This window comes from Tachypleus tridentatus, unplaced genomic scaffold (genome assembly GCF_004210375.1).
Source record: "Tachypleus tridentatus isolate NWPU-2018 unplaced genomic scaffold, ASM421037v1 Hic_cluster_2, whole genome shotgun sequence".
Taxonomy (NCBI): domain Eukaryota; kingdom Metazoa; phylum Arthropoda; class Merostomata; order Xiphosura; family Limulidae; genus Tachypleus; species Tachypleus tridentatus.
In genome coordinates this window covers 35,358,136-35,380,841 of record NW_027467782.1, presented here as the reverse complement: position 1 = coordinate 35,380,841, position 22,706 = coordinate 35,358,136, and the positions used below count along the sequence as shown (strand labels likewise).

The 22,706-nt window shown below is 29.6% G+C and overlaps 1 protein-coding gene across 5 annotated transcripts in view; it reads right to left on the bottom strand.

Moving 5' to 3' along the window:
• The window catches only part of LOC143242170 (uncharacterized), a 125,256-nt gene that overhangs the window by 32,686 nt on the left and 69,864 nt on the right, over nucleotides 1–22,706 (bottom strand). The window lies entirely within an intron of this gene.

The window sequence follows — 22,706 nt, the reverse complement described above, 5'->3', positions numbered from 1 at the left end:
AACAAGTGTTACATTAACATGAGTGTCGTGTTCTTTGTAACAAGTGTTATATTAACATGTTACTTTTTACAAAGTACAAGAGACTCTCATGTTAATGTAACACTTGTTACAAAGAAAAGAGAACTCGTATTAATATAACACTTGTTACAAAGAACTAGAGACACTCATGTTAATGTAACAATTGTTACAAAGAACAAGAGACACTCATGTTGATATAACACTTGTTACAAAGAACAAGAACTCGTATTAATATAACACTTGTTACAAAAAACTAAAGACACACTCATGTTAATGTAACACTTGTTACAAAGAACAAGACAATCATGTTAATATAACATTTGTTACAAAGAACAAGAAAACTCATTAATAGAAAACTTGGAACAATAAGGAGGAGACACTAGTGTTAATGTGACACTTCTTACAAAGGACAAGACACACTCGTGTTAATGAAACACTTTTATAAAGAACAAGAGAACTCGTGTTAATGAAACACTTTCGTTAAAACAATTGTTAAAAGAGAAGAACACTCGTGTTAATATAACACTTGTTACAAAGAACAAGAAACAATCATGTTAATATAACACTTGTTACAAAGAAAATGAAACACTTACGTTAATAAAGCACTTGTTACAAAGAACAAGAGAACTCGTGTTTATGTAACCCTAGTTACAAAGAACATGAGGCATTCATATTACATTAACATCAATGTTTCTTGTTCTTTCTAACAAGTGTTATAATAACAAGATTTCTCTTGTTCTTTGCAACAAGTGTTACATTAAGATGAATGTCTCTTGTTCTTTGTAACAAGTTATTAAAACGATTTCTCTTGTTCTTTGCAATAAGTATTAACCTAATATTAGTGTCTCTTGTTCTTTGTAACAAGTGTAACATTAACATGAGTGTCTCTTTCTGTGTAAAAGGTGTTAAATTATAACGAGTGTGTCTTGTCCTTTGTAACAAGTGTCACATTAACACTAGTGTCTCCTGCTTATTTTCTATTAATGAGTTTTCTTGTTCTTTGTAACAAGTATTACATTAACATGAGTTCTCTTGTTCTTTGTAACAAATGTTATATTAACATGATTGTCTTGTTCTTTGTAAGAAGTGTTACATTAACATGAGTGTCTTGTTCTTTGTAACAAGTGTTACATTAACATGAGTGTCTAGTTCTTTGTAACAAGTGTTACATTAACATGAGTGTCTCTAGTTCTTTGTAACAAGTGTTACATTAACATGAGTGTCTCTAGTTCTTTGTAACAAGTGTTATATTAATACGAGTGTCTCTTGTTCTTTGTAACACGTGTTATATCAACATGAGTGTCTCTTGTTCTTTGTAACAAGTGTTATATCAACATGAGTGTCTCTTGTTCTTTGTAACAAGTGTTATATCAACATGAGTGTCTCTTGTTCTTTGTAACAAGTGTTATATCAACATGAGTGTCTCTTGTTCTTTGTAACAAGTGTTATATCAACATGAGTGTCTCTTGTTCTTTGTAACAATTGTTACATTAACATGATTGTCTAGTTCTTTGTAACAAGTGTTATATCAATACGAGTTCTCTTTTCTTTGTAACAAGTGTTACATTAACATGAGTCTCTTGTACTTTGTAAGAAGTAACATGTTAATATAACACTAGTTACAAAGAACACGACACTCATGTTAATGTAACACTTGTTACAAAGAACAAAAGACACATTTATGTAACACTTGTTACAAAGAACAAGAGACACTCATGTTAATTTTACACTTATTGCAAAGAACAAGAGAACTCCAGTTAATATAACACTTGCTACAAAGAACAAGAGAAGTCGTGTTAATAGAGCACTTGTAATAAAGAACAAGACATTCATGTTAATGTAACACTTGTTACAAAAAAGAAAGACACTCGTGTTAATATAACATTTGTTACAAAGAACAAGTGAACTCGTGATTATGTAACCCTAGTTACAAAGAACATGAGACATTCATATTAATGTAACACTTGTTATATTAACATCAGTGTCTCTTGTTCTTTGTAAGAAGTGTTGCATTAACATGAATGTCTCTTGTTCTTTCTAACAAATGTTATCATATCAAGATTTCTCTTGTTCTTTGAAACAAGTGTTACATTAACATGAATGTCTCTTGTTCTTTCTAACAAGTGTTATCATCACAAGATTTCTCTTGTTCTTTGGAACAAGTGTTATATTAAAAGGATTTCTCTTGTTCTTTACAATAAGTATTAAACTAATATTAGTGTCTCTTGTTCTTTGTAACAAGTGTCACATTAACACGAGTGTCTCCTGCTTATTCTAACAAGTATTACATTAACACGACTTCTTGTTCTTTGTAACAAGTGTTATATTAATACGAGTTCTCTTGTTCTTTGTAACAAGTGTTACATTAACATGATAGTCACTTGTACTTTGTAAGAAGTAACATGTTAATATAACACTAGTTACAAAGAACACGACACTCATGTTAATGTAACACTTGTTACAAAGAACAAAAGACACTCATGAAAATGTAACACTTGTTACAAAGAATAAGAGAAATCGTGTTTATGTAACACATGTGACAAATAACAAGAGACATGTTAATATAACACTTGTTACGAAGAACAAGAGACACTCGTGTTAATAAAACACTTTTATAAAGAACAAGAGAACTCGTGTTAATGAAACACTTGTTAAAAAGAACACACTCGTATTAATTTAACACTTGTTACAAAGAACAAGAAACAATCATGTTAATATAACACTTGTTACAAAGACCAAGAGAACTCGTGTTAATGAAACACTTTTATAAAGAACAAGAGAACTCGTGTTAATAAAACACTTTTATAAAGAACAAGAGAACTCGTGTTAATGAAACACTTGTTAAAAAGAACAACACACTCGTGTTAATTTAACACTTGTTACAAAGAACAAGAAACAATCATGTTAATATAACACTTGTTACAAAGAAGATGAAACACTTACGTTAATAAAGCACTTGTTACAAAGAACAAGAGAACTCGTGTTAATGTAACCCTAGTTACAAAGAACATGAGACATTCATATTAATGTAACAAGTGTTACATAAACATCAATGTCTCTTGTTCTTTCTAACAAGTGTTATAAGAACAAGATTTCTCTTGTTCTTTGCAACAAGTGTTACATTAAGATGAATGTCTCTTGTTCTTTGTAACAAGTGTTATTAAAACGATTTCTCTTGTTCTTTGCAATAAGTATTAACCTAATATTAGTGTCTCTTGTTCTTTGTAACAAGTGTAACATTAACATGAGTGTCTCTTTCTGTGTAAAATGTGTTAAATTATAACGAGTGTGTCTTGTCCTTTGTAACAAGTGTCACATTAACACTAGTGTCTCCTGCTTATTGTTCCAAGTTTTCTATTAATGAGTTTTCTTGTTCTTTGTAACAAATGTTATATTAACATGATTGTCTTGTTCTTTGTAACAAGTGTTACATTAACATGAGTGTCTCTAGTTCTTTGTAACAAGTGTTATATTAACACGAGTTCTTGTTCTTTGTAACACGTTATATCAACATGAGTGTCTCTTGTTCTTTGTAACAAGTGTTATATCAACATGAGTGTCTCTTGTTCTTTGTAACAATTGTTATATTAACATGAGTGTCTCTAGTTCTTTGTAACAAGTGTTATATTAATACGAGTTCTCTTTTCTTTGTAACAAGTGTTACATTAACATGAGTCTCTTGTACTTTGTAAAAAGTAACATGTTAATATAACACTTGTTACAAAGAACACGACACTCATGTTAATGTAACACTTGTTACAAAGAACAAAAGACACGTTTATGTAACACTTGTTACAAAGAACAAGAGACACTCATGTTAATTTAACACTTGTTACAAAGAACAAGAGAACTCCAGTTAATATAACACTTGCTACAAAGAACAAGAGAAGTCGTGTTAATAGAGCACTTGTAATAAAGAACAAATCATTCATGTTAATGTAACACTTGTTACAAAGAACAAGAGACACTCGTGTTATTGTAACACTTGTTACAAAGAACAAGACAATCATGTTAATATAACATTTGTTACAAAGAACAAGAGAACTCGTGTTTATGTAACCCTAGTTACAAAGAACATGAGACATTCATATTAATGTAACACTTGTTATATTAACATCAGTGTCTCTTGTTCTTTGAAACATGTGTTAGATTAACATGATTGTTTCTTGTTCTTTGTAACAAGTGTTATATTAACATGAATGTCTCTTGTTCTTTCTAACAAGTGTTATAATAACAAGATTTCTCTTGTTCTTTGCAACAAGTGTTACATTAAGATGAATGTCTCTTGTTCTTTGTAACAAGTGTTATATTAAAACGATTTCTCTTGTTCTTTGCAATAAGTATTAACCTAATATTAGTGTCTCTTGTTCTTTGTAACAAGTGTAACATTAACATGAGTGTCTCTTTCTGTGTAAAAAGTGTTAAATTATAACGAGTGTGTCTTGTTCTTTGTAACAAGTGTCACGTTAACACTAGTGTCTCCTGCTTATTGTTCCAAGTTTTCTATTAATGAGTTTTCTTGTTCTTTATAACAAGTATTACAGTAACACGAGTTCCCTTGTTCTTTGTAACAAGTGTTACATTAACATGAGAGGCTCTTGTACTTTGTAACAAGTAATATGTTAATATAACATGTTAATATAACACTTGTTACAAAAAAAAAAGACACTCGTGTTAATGTAACACTTGTTACAATGAACAAGAGACACTCGTGTTAATGTAACACTTGTTACAATGAACAAGAGACACTCGTGTTAATGTAACACTTGTTACAATGAACAAGAGACACTCGTGTTAATGTAACACTTGTTACAAAGAACAAGAGACACTCGTGTTATTGTAAAACTTGTTACAAAGAACAAGTGACACTCAACTTAATGTAACACTTCTTATCAAGAACAAAAGACACTCATGTTAATGTAACACTTATTACAAAGAATAGAACTCGTGTTAATATAACACTTGTTACAAACAACAAGAGACAATCATGTTATATTAACACTTGTTTCAAAGAACGAGAGAACTCGTGTTAATATAAACATGTTACAGAGAACAAGAGACACTCATGTTTATGTAACACTTGTTAGAAAAAACAAGAAACAATGATGTTAATATAACACTTGTTTCAAAGAATAAGAGAACTCATGCTGATATAAAACTTGTTACAAAAAGAAGAGACACTCATGTTAATGTAACACTTCTTACAAAGAACAAGAAACAATCATGTTAATATATCACTTGTTACAAAGAACAAGAAATAATCATGTTAATATATCACTTGATACAAAGAATAATAAACAATCATGTTATTATAACACTTGTTATAAAGAACAAGAGACCGTGTTTATGTAACACTTGTTAAAAACAACAAGAGACCTCATGTCAATATAACACTTGTTAGAAAGAACAAGAGAACTCGTGTTAATGAAACACTTTAAAAAGAACAATACACCCGTGTTAATGAAACACTTGTTAAAAAGAACAATACACTCGTGATAATTTAACACTTGTTAAAAAGAACAATACACTCGTGATAATTTAACACTTGTTAAAAAGAACAATACACTCGTGTTAATTTAACACTTGTTAAAAGAACAATACACTCGTGTTAATTTAACACTTGTTAAAAAGAACAATACACTCGTGTTAATTTAACACTTGTTAAAAAGAACAATACACTCGTGTTAATTTAACACTTGTTAAAAAGAACAATACACTCGTGTTAATTTAACACTTGTTAAAAAGAACAATACACTCGTGTTAATTTAACACTTGTTAAAAAGAACAATACACTCGTGTAAATTTAACACTTGTTAAAAAGAACAATACACTCGTGTTAATTTAACACTTGTTAAAAGAACAATACACTCGTGTTAATTTAACACTTGTTAAAAAGAACAATACACTCATGTAAATTTAACACTTGTTACAAAGAACAAGAAACAATCATGTTAATATAACACTTGTTACAAAAAACGAGAACTCGTGTTTATGTAACCCTAGTTACAAAGAACATGAAACATTCATATTAATGTAACACTTGTTATATTGACATCAGTGTCTCTTGTTCTTTGTAACAAGTGTTACATTAACATCAATGTCTCTTGTTCTTTGTAACAAGTGTTATATTAAAAGGATTTCTTGTTCTTGTTTTCTTGTAACAAGTGTTATATTAACACGAGTTCTCTTTTCTTTGTAACAAGTGTTACATTAACATGAGAGTCTCTTGTACTTTGTAAAATGTAACATGTTAATATAACACTTGTTACAAAGAACACGACACTCATGTTAATGTAACACTTGTTACAAAGAACAAGAGACACTCGTGTTAATTTAACACTTATTGCAAAGAAAAAGAGAACTCCAGTTAATATAACACTTGCTACAAAGAACAAGACATTCATGTTAATGTAACACTTGTTACAAAAAAGAAAGACACTCGTGTTAATGTAACACTTGTTACAAAGAACAAAAGACACTCATGTTATTGTAAAACTTGTTACAAAGAACAAGACAATCATGTTAATATAACATTTGTTACAAAGAACAAGAGAACTCGTGTTTATGTAACCCTAGTTACAAAGAACATGAGACATTCATATTAATGTAACACTTGTTATATTAACATCAGTGTCTCTTGTTCTTTGAAACATGTGTTAGATTAACATGATTGTTTCTTGTTCTTTGTAACAAGTGTTACATTAACATGAATGTCTCATGTTCTTTGTAACAAATGTTACATTAACATGAATGTGTCTTGTTCTTTCTAACAAGTGTTATAATAACAAGATTTCTCTTGTTCTTTGGAACAAGTGTTATATTAACAGGATTGTCTCTTGTTCTTTGCAACAAGTATTAAACTAATATTAGTGTCTCTTGTTCTTTGTAACAAGTGTCACATTAACACGAGTGTCTCCTGCTTATTCTAACAAGTATTACATTAACACGACTTCTTGTTCTTTGTAACAAGTGTTACATTAACATGAGTGTCGTGTTCTTTGTAACTAGTGTTATATTAACATGTTACTTCTTACAATGTACAAGTGACTATCATGTTAATGTAACACTTGTTACAAAGAACAAGAGAACTCGTATTAATATAACACTTGTTACAAAGAACTAGACACTCATGTTAATGTAACACTTATTACAAAGAAGAAACAATCATATCAATGTAACACTTGTTACAAAGAACAAGAAGTCGTGTTAATGTAATACTTGTTAGAATAAGCAGGAGACACTCGTGTTAATGTGACACTTGTTACAAAGAACAAGAGACACTAATATTAGTTTAATACTTATTGCATAGAACAAGAGAAATCCTTTTAATATAACACTTGTTCCAAAGAACAAGAGAAATCTTGTCAATATAAAACACTTGTTCCAAAGAACAAGAGAAATCTTGTCAATATAAAACACTTGTTAGAAAGAACAAGAGACACTCATGCTGATATAACACGTGTTACAAAGAACAAGAACTCGTATTAATATAACACTTGTTACAAAGAACTAGTAACACTCGTGTTAATGTAATACTTGTTACAAAGAACAAGAAAACTCATTAATAGAAAACTTGGAACAATAAGCAGGAGACACTAGTGTTAATGTGACACTTCTTACAAAGGACAAGACACACTCGTTATAATTTAACACTTTTTACACAGAAAGAGACACTCATGTTAATGTTACACTTGTTACAAAGAACAAGAGACACTAATATTAGGTTAATACTTATTGCAAAGAACAAGAGAAATCGTTTTAATATAACACTTGTTACAAAGATCAACAGACATTCATCTCAATGTAACACTTGTTGCAAAGAACAAGAGAAATGTTGTTGTTAGAACACTTGTTGCAAAAAACAAGAGAAATCTTGTTATTATAACACTTGTTGCAAAGAACAAGAGAAATCTTGTTATTATAACACTTGTTAGAAAGAACAAGAGACATTGATATTAATGTAACACTTGTTACATTAATATCAATGTCTCTTGTTCTTTGTAACTACTGTTACATTAACACGAGTTCTCTTGGTCTTTGTAACAAGTGCTTTATTAACGTAGTGTTTCTTGTTCTTTGTAACAAGTGTTATATTAACATGATTGTTTCTTGTTCTTTGTAACAAGTGTTAAATTAACACGAGTGTGTTGTTCTTTTTAACAAGTGTTTCATTAACACGAGTTCTCTTGTTCTTTATAAAAGTGTTTCATTAACACGAGTGTCTCTTGTTCTTCGTAACAAGTGTTATATTAACATGTCTCTTGTTATTTGTCACGTGTTACATAAACACGAGTTCTCTTATTCTTTGTAACAAGTGTTACATTAACATGAGTGTCGTGTTCTTTGTAACTAGTGTTATATTAACATGTTACTTCTTACAAAGTACAAGTGACTATCATGTTAATGTAACACTTGTTACAAAGAACAAGACAACTCGTATTAATATAACAGTTGTTACAAAGAACAAGAAGTCGTGTTAATGTAATACTTGTTAGAATAAGCAGGAGACATTCTTGTTAATGTGACACTTGTTACAAAGAACAAGAGACACTAATATTAGTTTAATACTTATTGCAAAGAACAAGAGAAATCCTTTTAATATAACACTTGTTCCAAAGAACAAGAGAAATCTTGTTATTATAACACTTGTTCCAAAGAACAAGAGAAATCTTGTTATTATAACACTTGTTCCAAAGAACAAGAGAAATCTTGTTATTATAACACTTGTTCCAAAGAACAAGAGAAATCAATAACACTTGTTCCAAAGAAAAGAGAAATCTTGTTATTATAACACTTGTTCCAAAGAACAAGAGAAATCTTGTTATTATAACACTTGTTCCAAAGAACAAGAGAAATCTTGTTATTATAACACTTGTTCCAAAGAACAAGAGAAATCTTGTTATTATAACACTTGTTCCAAAGAACAAGAGAAATCTTGTTATTATAACACTTGTTCCAAAGAACAAGAGAAATCTTGTTATTATAACACTTGTTACAAAGAACAAGAGAAATCTTGTTATTATAACACTTGTTCCAAAGAACAAGAGAAATCTTGTTATTATAACACTTGTTAGAAAGAACAAGAGACATTCATGTTAATGTAACACTTGTTACAAAGAACAAGAAACAATCATTTTAATCTAACACATGTTTCAAAGAACAAGAGACACTGATGTTAATATAACAAGTGTTACATTAATATGAATGTCTCATGTTCTTTGTAACTAGGGTTACATAAACACGAGTTCTCTTGTTCTTTGTAACAAATGTTATATTAACATGATTGTCTTGTTCTTTGTAACAAGTGTTACATTAACACGAGTGTCTTTCTTTTTTGTAACAATTGTTACATTAACATGAATGTCTTGTTCTTTATTACAAGTGCTCTATTAACACGACTTCTCTTGTTCTTTGTAGCAAGTGTTATATTAACTGGAGTTCTCTTGTTCTTTGCAATAAGTGTAAAATTAACATGAGTGTCTCTTGTTCTTTGTAACAAGTGTTACATAAACGTGTCTTTTGTTCTTTATAACAAGTGTTACATTAACATGAGTGTCGTGTTCTTTGTAACAAGTGTTATATTAACATGTTACTTTTTACAAAGTACAAGAGACTCTCATGTTAATGTAACACTTGTTACAAAGAAAAGAGAACTCGTATTAATATAACACTTGTTACAAAGAACTAGAGACACTCATGTTAATGTAACACTTGTTACAAAGAACAAGAGACACTCATGTTGATATAACACTTGTTACAAAGAACAAGAACTCGTATTAATATAACACTTGTTACAAAAAACTAAAGACACTCATGTTAATGTAACACTTGTTACAAAGAACAAGACAATCATGTTAATATAACATTTGTTACAAAGAACAAGAAAACTCATTAATAGAAAACTTGGAACAATAAGGAGGAGACACTAGTGTTAATGTGACACTTCTTACAAAGAACAAGACACACTCGTGTTAATGAAACACTTTTATAAAGAACAAGAGAACTCGTGTTAATGAAACACTTTTATAAAGAACAAGAGAACTCGTGTTAATGAAACAATTGTTAAAAAGAAGAACACTCTCGTGTTAATATAACACTTGTTACAAAGAACAAGAAACAATCATGTTAATATAACACTTGTTACAAAGAAAATGAAACACTTACGTTAATAAAGCACTTGTTACAAAGAACAAGAGAACTCGTGTTTATGTAACCCTAGTTACAAAGAACATGAGGCATTCATATTACATTAACATCAATGTTTCTTGTTCTTTCTAACAAGTGTTATAATAACAAGATTTCTCTTGTTCTTTGCAACAAGTGTTACATTAAGATGAATGTCTCTTGTTCTTTGTAACAAGTTATTAAAACGATTTCTCTTGTTCTTTGCAATAAGTATTAACCTAATATTAGTGTCTCTTGTTCTTTGTAACAAGTGTAACATTAACATGAGTGTCTCTTTCTGTGTAAAAGGTGTTAAATTATAACGAGTGTGTCTTGTCCTTTGTAACAAGTGTCACATTAACACTAGTGTCTCCTGCTTATTTTCTATTAATGAGTTTTCTTGTTCTTTGTAACAAGTATTACATTAACATGAGTTCTCTTGTTCTTTGTAACAAATGTTATATTAACATGATTGTCTTGTTCTTTGTAACAAGTGTTACATTAACATGAGTGTCTTGTTCTTTGTAACAAGTGTTACATTAACATGAGTGTCTTGTTCTTTGTAACAAGTGTTACATTAACATGAGTGTCTCTAGTTCTTTGTAACAAGTGTTACATTAACATGAGTGTCTCTTGTTCTTTGTAACAAGTGTTATATTAACATGAGTGTCTCTTGTTCTTTGTAACAAGTGTTATATTAACATGAGTGTCTCTTGTTCTTTGTAACAAGTGTTATATTAACATGAGTGTCTCTTGTTCTTTGTAACAAGTGTTATATCAACATGAGTGTCTCTTGTTCTTTGTAACAAGTGTTATATCAACATGAGTGTCTCTTGTTCTTTGTAACAAGTGTTATATCAACATGAGTGTCTCTTGTTCTTTGTAACAATTGTTACATTAACATGATTGTCTAGTTCTTTGTAACAAGTGTTATATTAATACGAGTTCTCTTTTCTTTGTAACAAGTGTTACATTAACATGAGTCTCTTGTACTTTGTAAAAAGTAACATGTTAATATAACACTTGTTACAAAGAACACGACACTCATGTTAATGTAACACTTGTTACAAAGAACAAAAGACACGTTTATGTAACACTTGTTACAAAGAACAAGAGACACTCATGTTAATTTTACACTTATTCCAAAGAACAAGAGAACTCCAGTTAATATAACACTTGCTACAAAGAACAAGAGAAGTCGTGTTAATAGAGCACTTGTAATAAAGAACAAATCATTCATGTTAATGTAACACTTGTTACAAAGAACAAGAGACACTCGTGTTATTGTAACACTTGTTACAAAGAACAAGACAATCATGTTAATATAACATTTGTTACAAAGAACAAGAGAACTCGTGTTTATGTAACCCTAGTTACAAAGAACATGAGACATTCATATTAATGTAACACTTGTTATATTAACATCAGTGTCTCTTGTTCTTTGAAACATGTGTTAGATTAACATGATTGTTTCTTGTTCTTTGTAACAAGTGTTATATTAACATGAATGTCTCTTGTTCTTTCTAACAAGTGTTATAATAACAAGATTTCTCTTGTTCTTTGCAACAAGTGTTACATTAAGATGAATGTCTCTTGTTCTTTGTAACAAGTGTTATATTAAAACGATTTCTCTTGTTCTTTGCAATAAGTATTAACCTAATATTAGTGTCTCTTGTTCTTTGTAACAAGTGTAACATTAACATGAGTGTCTCTTTCTGTGTAAAAGTGTTAAATTATAACGAGTGTGTCTTGTTCTTTGTAACAAGTGTCACGTTAACACTAGTGTCTCCTGCTTATTGTTCCAAGTTTTCTATTAATGAGTTTTCTTGTTCTTTATAACAAGTATTACAGTAACACGAGTTCTCTTGTTCTTTGTAACAAGTGTTACATTAACATGAGAGGCTCTTGTACTTTGTAACAAGTAATATGTTAATATAACATGTTAATATAACACTTGTTACAAAAAAAAGACACTCGTGTTAATGTAACACTTGTTACAATGAACAAGAGACACTCGTGTTAATGTAACACTTGTTACAATGAACAAGAGACACTCGTGTTAATGTAACACTTGTTACAATGAACAAGAGACACTCGTGTTAATGTAACACTTGTTACAAAGAACAAGAGACACTCGTGTTATTGTAAAACTTGTTACAAAGAACAAGTGACACTCAACTTAATGTAACACTTCTTATCAAGAACAAAAGACACTCATGTTAATGTAACACTTATTACAAAGAATAGAACTCGTGTTAATATAACACTTGTTACAAACAACAAGAGACAATCATGTTATATTAACACTTGTTTCAAAGAACAGAGAACTCGTGTTAATATAAACATGTTACAGAGAACAAGAGACACTCATGTTTATGTAACACTTGTTAGAAAAACAAGAAACAATGATGTTAATATAACACTTGTTTCAAAGAATAAGAGAACTCATGCTGATATAAAACTTGTTACAAAAAGAAGAGACACTCATGTTAATGTAACACTTCTTACAAAGAACAAGAAACAATCATGTTAATATAACACTTGTTACAAAGAACAAGAAATAATCATGTTAATATATCACTTGATACAAAGAATAATAAACAATCATGTTATTATAACACTTGTTATAAAGAACAAGAGACCGTGTTTATGTAACACTTGTTAAAAACAACAAGAGACCTCATGTCAATATAACACTTGTTAGAAAGAACAAGAGAACTCGTGTTAATGAAACACTTTAAAAAGAACAATACACCCGTGTTAATGAAACACTTGTTAAAAAGAACAATACACTCGTGATAATTTAACACTTGTTAAAAGAACAATACACTCGTGTTAATTTAACACTTGTTAAAAGAACAATACACTCGTGTTAATTTAACACTTGTTAAAAGAACAATACACTCGTGTTAATTTAACACTTGTTAAAAGAACAATACACTCGTGTTAATTTAACACTTGTTAAAAAGAACAATACACTCGTGTTAATTTAACACTTGTTAAAAAGAACAATACACTCGTGTTAATTTAACACTTGTTAAAAAGAACAATACACTCGTGTTAATTTAACACTTGTTAAAAGAACAATACACTCGTGTAAATTTAACACTTGTTAAAAAGAACAATACACTCGTGTTAATTTAACACTTGTTAAAAAGAACAATACACTCGTGTTAATTTAACACTTGTTAAAAAGAACAATACACTCATGTAAATTTAACACTTGTTACAAAGAACAAGAAACAATCATGTTAATATAACACTTGTTACAAAGAACGAGAACTCGTGTTTATGCAACCCTAGTTACAAAGAACATGAAACATTCATATTAATGTAACACTTGTTATATTGACATCAGTGTCTCTTGTTCTTTGTAACAAGTGTTACATTAACATCAATGTCTCTTGTTCTTTGGAACAAGTGTTATATTAAAAGGATTTCTCTTGTTCTTTGCAACAAGTGTTATATTAATACGAGTTCTCTTTTCTTTGTAACAAGTGTTACATTAATATGAGAGTCTCTTGTACTTTGTAAAAATTAACATGTTAATATAACACTTGTTTCAAAGAACACGACACTCATGTTAATGTAACACTTGTTACAAAGAACAAGAGACACTCGTGTTAATTTTACACTTATTGCAAAGAAAAAGAGAACTCCAGTTAATATAACACTTGCTACAAAGAACAAGACATTCATGTTAATGTAACACTTGTTACAAAAAAGAAAGACACTCGTGTTAATGTAACACTTGTTACAAAGAACAAAAGACACTCATGTTATTGTAAAACTTGTTACAAAGAACAAGACAATCATGTTAATATAACATCTGTTACAAAGAACAAGAGAACTCGTGTTTATGTAACCCTAGTTACAAAGAACATGAGACATTCATATTAATGTAACACTTGTTATATTAACATCAGTGTCTCTTGTTCTTTGAAACGTGTTAGATTAACATGATTGTTTCTTGTTCTTTGCAACAAGTGTTACATTAACACGAGTGTCTCCTGCTTATTCTAACAAGTATTACATTAACACGACTTCTTGTTCTTTGTAACAAGTGTTACATTGATATGATGGTTTCTTGTTCTTTGTAATAAGTGTTACATTAACATGAGTGTCTAGTTCTTTGTAACAAGTGTTATATTAACACGAGTTCTCTTGTTCTTTGTAACAAGTGTTACATTAACATGATAGTCACTTGTACTTTGTAAGAAGTAACATGTTAATATAACACTAGTTACAAAGAACACGACACTCATGTTAATGTAACACTTGTTACAAAGAACAAAAGACACTCATGAAAATGTAACACTTGTTACAAAGAACAAGAGAACTCGTGTTTATGTAACACATGTCACAAAGAACAAGAGACATGTTAATATAACACTTGTTACGAAGAACAAGAGACACTCGTGTTAATGAAACACTTTTATAAAGAACAAGAGAACTCGTGTTAATGAAACACTTGTTAAAAAGAACAACACACTCGTGTTAATTTAACACTTCTTATAAAGAACAAGAAACAATCATGTTAATATAACACTTGTTACAAAGAAGATGAAACACTTACGTTAATTAAGCACTTGTTACTAAGAACAAGAGAACTCGTGTTTATGTAACCCTAGTTACAAAGAACATGAGACATTCATATTAATGTAACAAGTGTTACATTAACATCAATGTCTCTTGTTCTTTCTAACAAGTGTAAAAATAACAAGATTTCTCTTGTTCTTTGCAACAAGTGTTACATTAAGATGAATGTCTCTTGTTCTTTGTAACAAGTGTTATATTAAAACGATTTCTCTTGTTCTTTGCAATAAGTATTAACCTAATATTAGTGTCTCTTGTTCTTTGTAACAAGTGTAACATTAACATGAGTGTCTCTTTCTGTGTAAAAGGTGTTAAATTATAACGAGTGTGTCTTGTCCTTTGTAACAAGTGTCACATTAACACGAGTGTCTCCTGCTTATTGTTCCAAGTTTTCTATTAATGAGTTTTCTTGTTCTTTGTAACAAATGTTATATTAACATGATTGGCTTGTTCTTTGTAACAAGTGTTATATTAACATGAGTGTCTCTTGTTCTTTGTAACAAGTGTTATATCAACATGAGTGTCTCTTGTTCTTTGTAACAAGTGTTATATCAACATGAGTGTCTCTTGTTCTTTGTAACAAGTGTTATATCAACATGAGTGTCTCTTGTTCTTTGTAACAATTGTTACATTAACATGAGTGTCTCTTGTTCTTTGTAACAAGTGTTATATTAATACGAGTTCTCTTTTCTTTGTAACAAGTGTTACATTAACATGAGAGTCTCTTGTACTTTGTAAAAAGTAACATGTTAATATAACACTTGTTTCAAAGAACACGACACTCATGTTAATGTAACACTTGTTACAAAGAACAAGAGACACTCATGTTAATTTTACACTTATTGCAAAGAAAAAGAGAACTCCAGTTAATATAACACTTGCTACAAAGAACAAGACATTCATGTTAATGTAACACTTGTTACAAAAAAGAAAGACACTCGTGTTAATGTAACACTTGTTACAAAAAAGAAAGACACTCGTGTTAATGTAACACTTGTTACAAAGAACAAAAGACACTCATGTTATTGTAACACTTGTTACAAAGAACAAGACAATCATGTTAATATAACATCTGTTACAAAGAACAAGAGAACTCGTGTTTATGTAACTCTAGTTACAAAGAACATGAGACATTCATATTAATGTAACACTTGTTATATTAACATCAGTGTCTCTTGTTCTTTGAAACATGTGTTAGATTAAGATGATTGTTTCTTGTTCTTTGTAACAAGTGTTACATTAACATGAATGTCTCTTGTTCTTTGTAACAAATGTTACATTAACATGAATGTCTCTTGTTCTTTCTAACAAGTGTTATAATAACTAGATTTCTCTTGTTCTTTGGAACAAGTGTTATATTAAAAGGATTTCTCTTGTTCTTTGCAATAAGTATTAAACTAATATTAGTGTCTCTTGTTTTTGTAACAAGTGTCACATTAACACGAGTGTCTCCTGCTTATTCTAACAAGTATTACATTAACACGACTTCTTGTTCTTTGTAACAAGTGTTATATTAATACGAGTTCTCTTGTTCTTTGTAACATGTGTTACATTAACATGATAGTCACTTGTACTTTGTAAGAAGTAACATGTTAATATAACACTAGTTACAAAGAACACGACACTCATGTTAATGTAACACTTGTTACAAAGAACAAAAAAACAAAACACTCATGAAATGAAAATGTAACACTTGTTACAAAGAATAAGAGAACTCGTGTTTATGTAACACATGTGACAAATAACAAGAGACATGTTAATATAACACTTGTTACGAAGAACAAGAGACACTCGTGTTAATGAAACACTTTTATAAAGAACAAGAGAACTCGTGTTAATGAAACACTTGTTAAAAAGAACAACACACTCGTGTTAATTTAACACTTGTTACAAAGAACAAGAAACAATTATGTTAATATAACACTTGTTACAAAGAAGATGAAACACTTACGTTAATAAAGCACTTGTTACAAAGACCAAGAGAACTCGTGTTAATGTAACCCTAGTTACAAAGAACATGAGACATTCATATTAATGTAACAAGTGTTACATTAACATCAATGTCTCTTGTTCTTTCTAACAAGTGTTATAATAACAAGATTTCTCTTGTTCTTTGCAACAAGTGTTATAATAACAAGATTTCTCTTGTTCTTTGCAACAAGTGTTATAATAACAAGATTTCTCTTGTTCTTTGCAACAAGTGTTACATTAAGATGAATGTCTCTTGTTCTTTGTAACAAGTGTTATATTAAAATGATTTCTCTTGTTCTTTGCAATAAGTATTAACCTAATATTAGTGTCTCTTGTTCTTTGTAACAAGTGTAACATTAACATGAGTGTCTCTTTCTGTGTAAAAAGTGTTAAATTATAACGATTGTGTCTTGTCCTTTGTAAGAAGTGTCACATTAACACGAGTGTCTCCTGCTTATTGTTCCAAGTTTTCTATTAATGAGTTTTCTTGTTCTTTGTAACAAGTATTACATTAACACGAGTTCTCTTGTTCTTTGTAACAAATGTTATATTAACATGATTGTCTTGTTCTTTGTAACAAGTGTTACATTAACATGAGTGTCTCTAGTTCTTTGTAACAAGTGTTATATTAATACAAGTTCTTGTTCTTTGTAACACGTGTTAAATCAACATGAGTGTCTCTTGTTCTTTGTAACAAGTGTTAGATTGATATGATTGTCTTGTTCTTTGAAACAATTGTTACATTAACATGATTGTCTTGTTCTTTGAAACAATTGTTACATTAACATGAGTGTCTCTAGTTCTTTGTAACAAGTGTTATATTAATACGAGTTCTCTTTTCTTTGTAAGAAGTGTTACATTAACATGAGAGTCTCTTGTACTTTGTAAAAAGTAACATGTTAATATAACACTTGTTACAAAGAACACGACACACATGTTAATGTAACACTTGTTACAAAGAACAAAAGACATTTATGTAACACTTGTTACAAAGAACAAGAGACACTCATGTTAATTTTACACTTATTGCAAAGAACAAGAGAACTCCAGTTAATATAACACTTGCTACAAAGAACAAGAGAAGTCGTGTTAATAGAGCACTTGTAATAAAGAACAAGACATTCATGTTAATATAACACTTGTTACAAAAAAGAAAGACACTCGTGTTAATATAACATTTGTTACAAAGAACAAGTGAACTCGTGATTATGTAACTCTAGTTACAAAGAACATGAGACATTCATATTAATGTAACACTTGTTATATTAACATCAGTGTCTCTTGTTCTTTGAAACATGTGTTAGATTAACATGATTGTTTCTTGTTCTTTGTAACAAGTGTTACATTAACATGAATGACTCTTGTTCTTTCTAACAAGTTATAATAACAAGATTTCTCTTGTTCTTTGCAACAAGTGTTACATTAAGATGAATGTCTCTTGTTCTTTGTAACAAGTGTTATATTAAAACGATTTCTCTTGTTCTTTGCAATAAGTATTAACCTAATATTAGTGTCTCTTGTTCTTTGTAACAAGTGTAACATTAACATCAGTGTCTCTTTCTGTGTAAAAAGTGTTAAATTATAACGAGTGTGTCTTGTTCTTTGTAACAAGTGTCACGTTAACACGAGTGTCTCCTGCTTATTGTTCCAAGTTTTGTATTAATGAGTTTTCTTGTTCTTTATAACAAGTATTACATTAACACGAGTTCTCTTGTTCTTTGTAACAAATGTTACATTAACATGAGTGTCTCTAGTCTTTGTAACAGGTGTTATATTAATACGAGTTCCCTTGTTCTTTGTAACAAGTGTTACAATAACATCAATGTCTCTTGTTCTTTCTAACAAGTGTTATAATAACAAGATGTCTCTTGTTCTTTGGAACAAGTGTTATATTAAAAGGATTTCTCTTGTTCTTTGCAATAAGTATTAAACTAATATTTGTGTCTCTTGTTCTTTGTAACAAGTGTTACATTGATATGATTGTTTCTTGTTCTTTGTAATAAGTGTTACATTAACATGAGTGTCTAGTTCTTTGTAACAAGTGTTATATTAATACGAGTTATCTTGTTCTTAGTAACAAGTAACATGTTAAAATAACACTTGTTACAAGGAACACGACACTCATGTTAATGTAACACTTGTTACAAAGAACAAAAGACACTCACGTTTATGTAACACTTGTTACAAAGAACAAGAGACACCGATGTTAATTTTACACTTGTTTCAAAGAACAAGAGAACTCGTATTAATGTAACACTTGTTACAAAGAACAAGAAGTCGTGTTAATATAACAGTTGCTAGAAAAAACAAGAGACAATCATGTTAATATAACATTTGTTACAAAGAACAAGAAAACTCGTTAATACAAAACTTGGTACAATAAGCAGGAGACACTCGTGTTAATATGACACTTGTTACAAAGAACAAGACGCACTCGTGATACTTTAAAACTTGTTACACAGAAAGAGACACTCATGTTAATGTTACACTTGTTACAAAAAAGGAAGACACTCGTGTTAATATAACACTTGTTACAAAGAACAAGAAACACTCACTTTATTATAACACTTGTTACAAAGAACAAGAAACAATCATGTTAATCAGACACGTTTCAAAGAACAAGAGGCACTGATGTCAATATAACAAGTGTTACATTAATGAGTGTCTCATGTTCTTTGTAACAAGGGTTACATAAACACGAGTTCTCTTGTGCTTTGTAACAAGTGCTTTATTAACGTAAGTGTTTCATGTTCTTTTTAAGAAGTGTTAGATTAACATGATTGTTTGTTGTACTTTGTAACAAGTGTTAGATTAACATGATTGTTTGTTGTACTTTGTAACAAGTGTTAGATTAACATGATTGTTTCTTGTACTTTGTAACAAGTGTTACATTAACACGTGTCTCTTGTTCTTTTTAACAAGTGTTACATTAACACGAGTGTCTCTTGTTCTTTTTAACAAGTGTTACATTAACACGAGTGTCTCTTGTTCTTTTTAACAAGTGTTACATTAACACGAGTGTCTCTTGTTCTTCGTAAAAAGTGTTATATTCACATGAGGTCTCTTGTTCTTTGTAACATGTGTTACATAAACATGAGTGTCTCTTGTTCTTTGTAACATGTGTTACATAAACATGAGTTTTTCTTGTTCTTTGTAACAAGTGTTATATTAACGTGATTGTTTCATGTTCTTTGTAACAAGTGATGTATGAACATGATTGTTTCATGTTCTTTGTAACAAGTGATGTATGAACATGATTGTTTCTTGTTCTTTGTAACAAGTGTTACATTAACATGAGTGTCTGTTGTTCTTTGTAACAAGTGTTACATAAACATGATTGTCTCTTCTTTTTGTAACAAGTGTTACATAAAGATGATTGTCTCTTCTTTTTGTAACAAGTGTTACATAAAGATGATTGTCTCTTGTTTTTTGTAACAAGTGTTACATAAACATGATTGTCTCTTCTTTTTGTAACAAGTGTTACATAAACATGATTGTCTCTTCTTTTTGTAACAAGTGTTACATAAACATGATTGTCTCTTCTTTTTGTAACAAGTGTTACATAAACATGATTGTCTCTTCTTTTAGTAACAAGTGTTACATAAACATGAGTGTCTCTTGTTCTTTGTAACATGTTTATATTAACACGAGTGTCTGTTGTTCTTCGTAACAAGTGTTATATTAACATGTCTCTTGTTCTTTGTAACATATGTTACATAAACATGAGTGTCTGTTGTTTTTTGTAACTAGTGTTACATTTTCATGAGTGTCTCTTGTTCTTTGTAACAAGTGTTACATAAACACGGTCTCTTGTTCTTTCTAACAAGTGTTATAAGGTGAGTGTTTCTCGTTCTTTCTAACAAGTGTTATAAGGTGAGTGTTTCTTGTTCTTTGTAACAAGTGTTATATTAACATGTCTCTTGTTCTTTGTAACGTGTGTTACATAAACACGAGTTCTCTTGTTCTTTGTAACAAGTGTTATAATAAAGTGAGTGTTTCTTGTTCTTTATAACAAGTGTTATATTAACATGATTGTTTATTGTTCTTTGTATCAAGTGATATATTAAAACGATTTCTCTTGTTCTTTGCAATAAGTGTTAAACTAAGATGAGTGTCTCTTGTTCTTTGTAACAAGTATTACATTAACACGACTCCTCTTGTTCTTTGTAACAAGTGTTACATTAACATGAGAGTCTCTTGTACATTGTAACAAGTGTTATATAAACACGAGTTATCTTGTTCTTTGTAGCAAGTGTAATATAAACACGAGTTCTCTTGTTCTCTGTAACAAGTAACATGTTAATATAACATTTGTTACAAAGAACAAAACACTCATGTTAATGTAATACTTGTTACAAAGAACAAGAGAACTCGTGTTTATATTACACTTGCTACAAAGAACAAGAGACAATCATGTTAATGTAACACTTATTACAAAGAAGAGAACTAGTGTTAATGTAACACTCCTTATCAAGAACAAAAGACACTCATGTTAATGTAACACTTATTACAAAGAAGAGAACTCGTGTTAATATAACACTTGTTACAAAGAACAAGAGACAATCATGTTAATATATCACTTATTTCAAAGAACGAGAGAACTCGTGTTAATATAAACATGTTACAAAGAACAAGAGTCACTCATGTTTATGTAACACTTGTTAGAAAAAAACAAGAAACAATGATGTTAATATAACACTTGTTTCAAAGAATAAGAGAACTCGTGTTTATGTAACACTACTTACAAAGAACAAGAAAACTCGTGTTTATGTAACATTTGTTACAAAGACCAAGAGACAGTCATGTTAATGTGTCACTTGTCACAGAAAGAACAAGAGAATTCTTGTTAATATAACACTTATTCCTTGTTTGTTACAGTCCAATCGTTGGAGTTCTCCTGTTACATATTATAATTTATCTTGGAGAAGTCTCTGATTTATTATGTTATGTGTGTTACAGATTATGATTTCAAAAATATCCTGGACATTTTAATTTAGAACTTAAATAAATATTAATATGTATCAAATTTATGATACTTGCCAACAAGACATACACACAATTTTCTTTGTTAACAGAAATATACATTTATATACAAAAAAACAATACAATTTAAAATAATGATGATTACAAATAGTGAATACAAATAATTATTTGTATACGAAAATTTTACAAACTCACAAACAATATTCAGTCTTCTATGTGGTCTGGAACTGAATATTTTATTGACAGCCTAACTCTGCTTTATATATAAATATCAAATACATATAAATATATACACAGGTAGAGATAATACATACCCTTTGTTTTATGGTTTTAAACTTTTGATTATCAGACAAGTCACTGCAGAGTCTTTGAGTAAACGCTGTACTTTTCTCATGTGAAGAAATAGAACCTATGACAGACACTTGAACTTCCTGAAAATAACAACAAACAAAACAGCCATAATTGTAGTTAGGTCATCTGTAAAGAAACTTAATATATTACCTAAAATGAAAAGAGAAAAAGTGCAAATTTCAATGTAAAAAAGAGACTGTTGGAAATAATAGCCAGTTATGAAGTTGTATAAACGATCTTGAGTTACGCTTACAATTAAGATTTAATTAATCAATCAGTATAAATAGTTATTTACAACTTTCAACTGATTAGATCTGATTTCCATACAGTACTTAATAATAAGGTCTTTATCAGAGTCTAATTTAGGCTAATGCAGTGAGTTATGTGGAATCTTTAATAATATACTATGTGCAAGTAGAGCTGCATTGGTATCAGAAAAATTGGATACAGAAACTTAATAATAGAAAATTCTATGAGATATTTATATAATGAAGTAGTACAGAATCTCTTAGTAACTGAGTTCATGAAAGAAAAAGACTGGGTTCAAAATACCTACAAACAAACAATCCTTATTAATTCACTAACACAAACATTGCGTGTGTATACTTGCCCAAGGAACAATA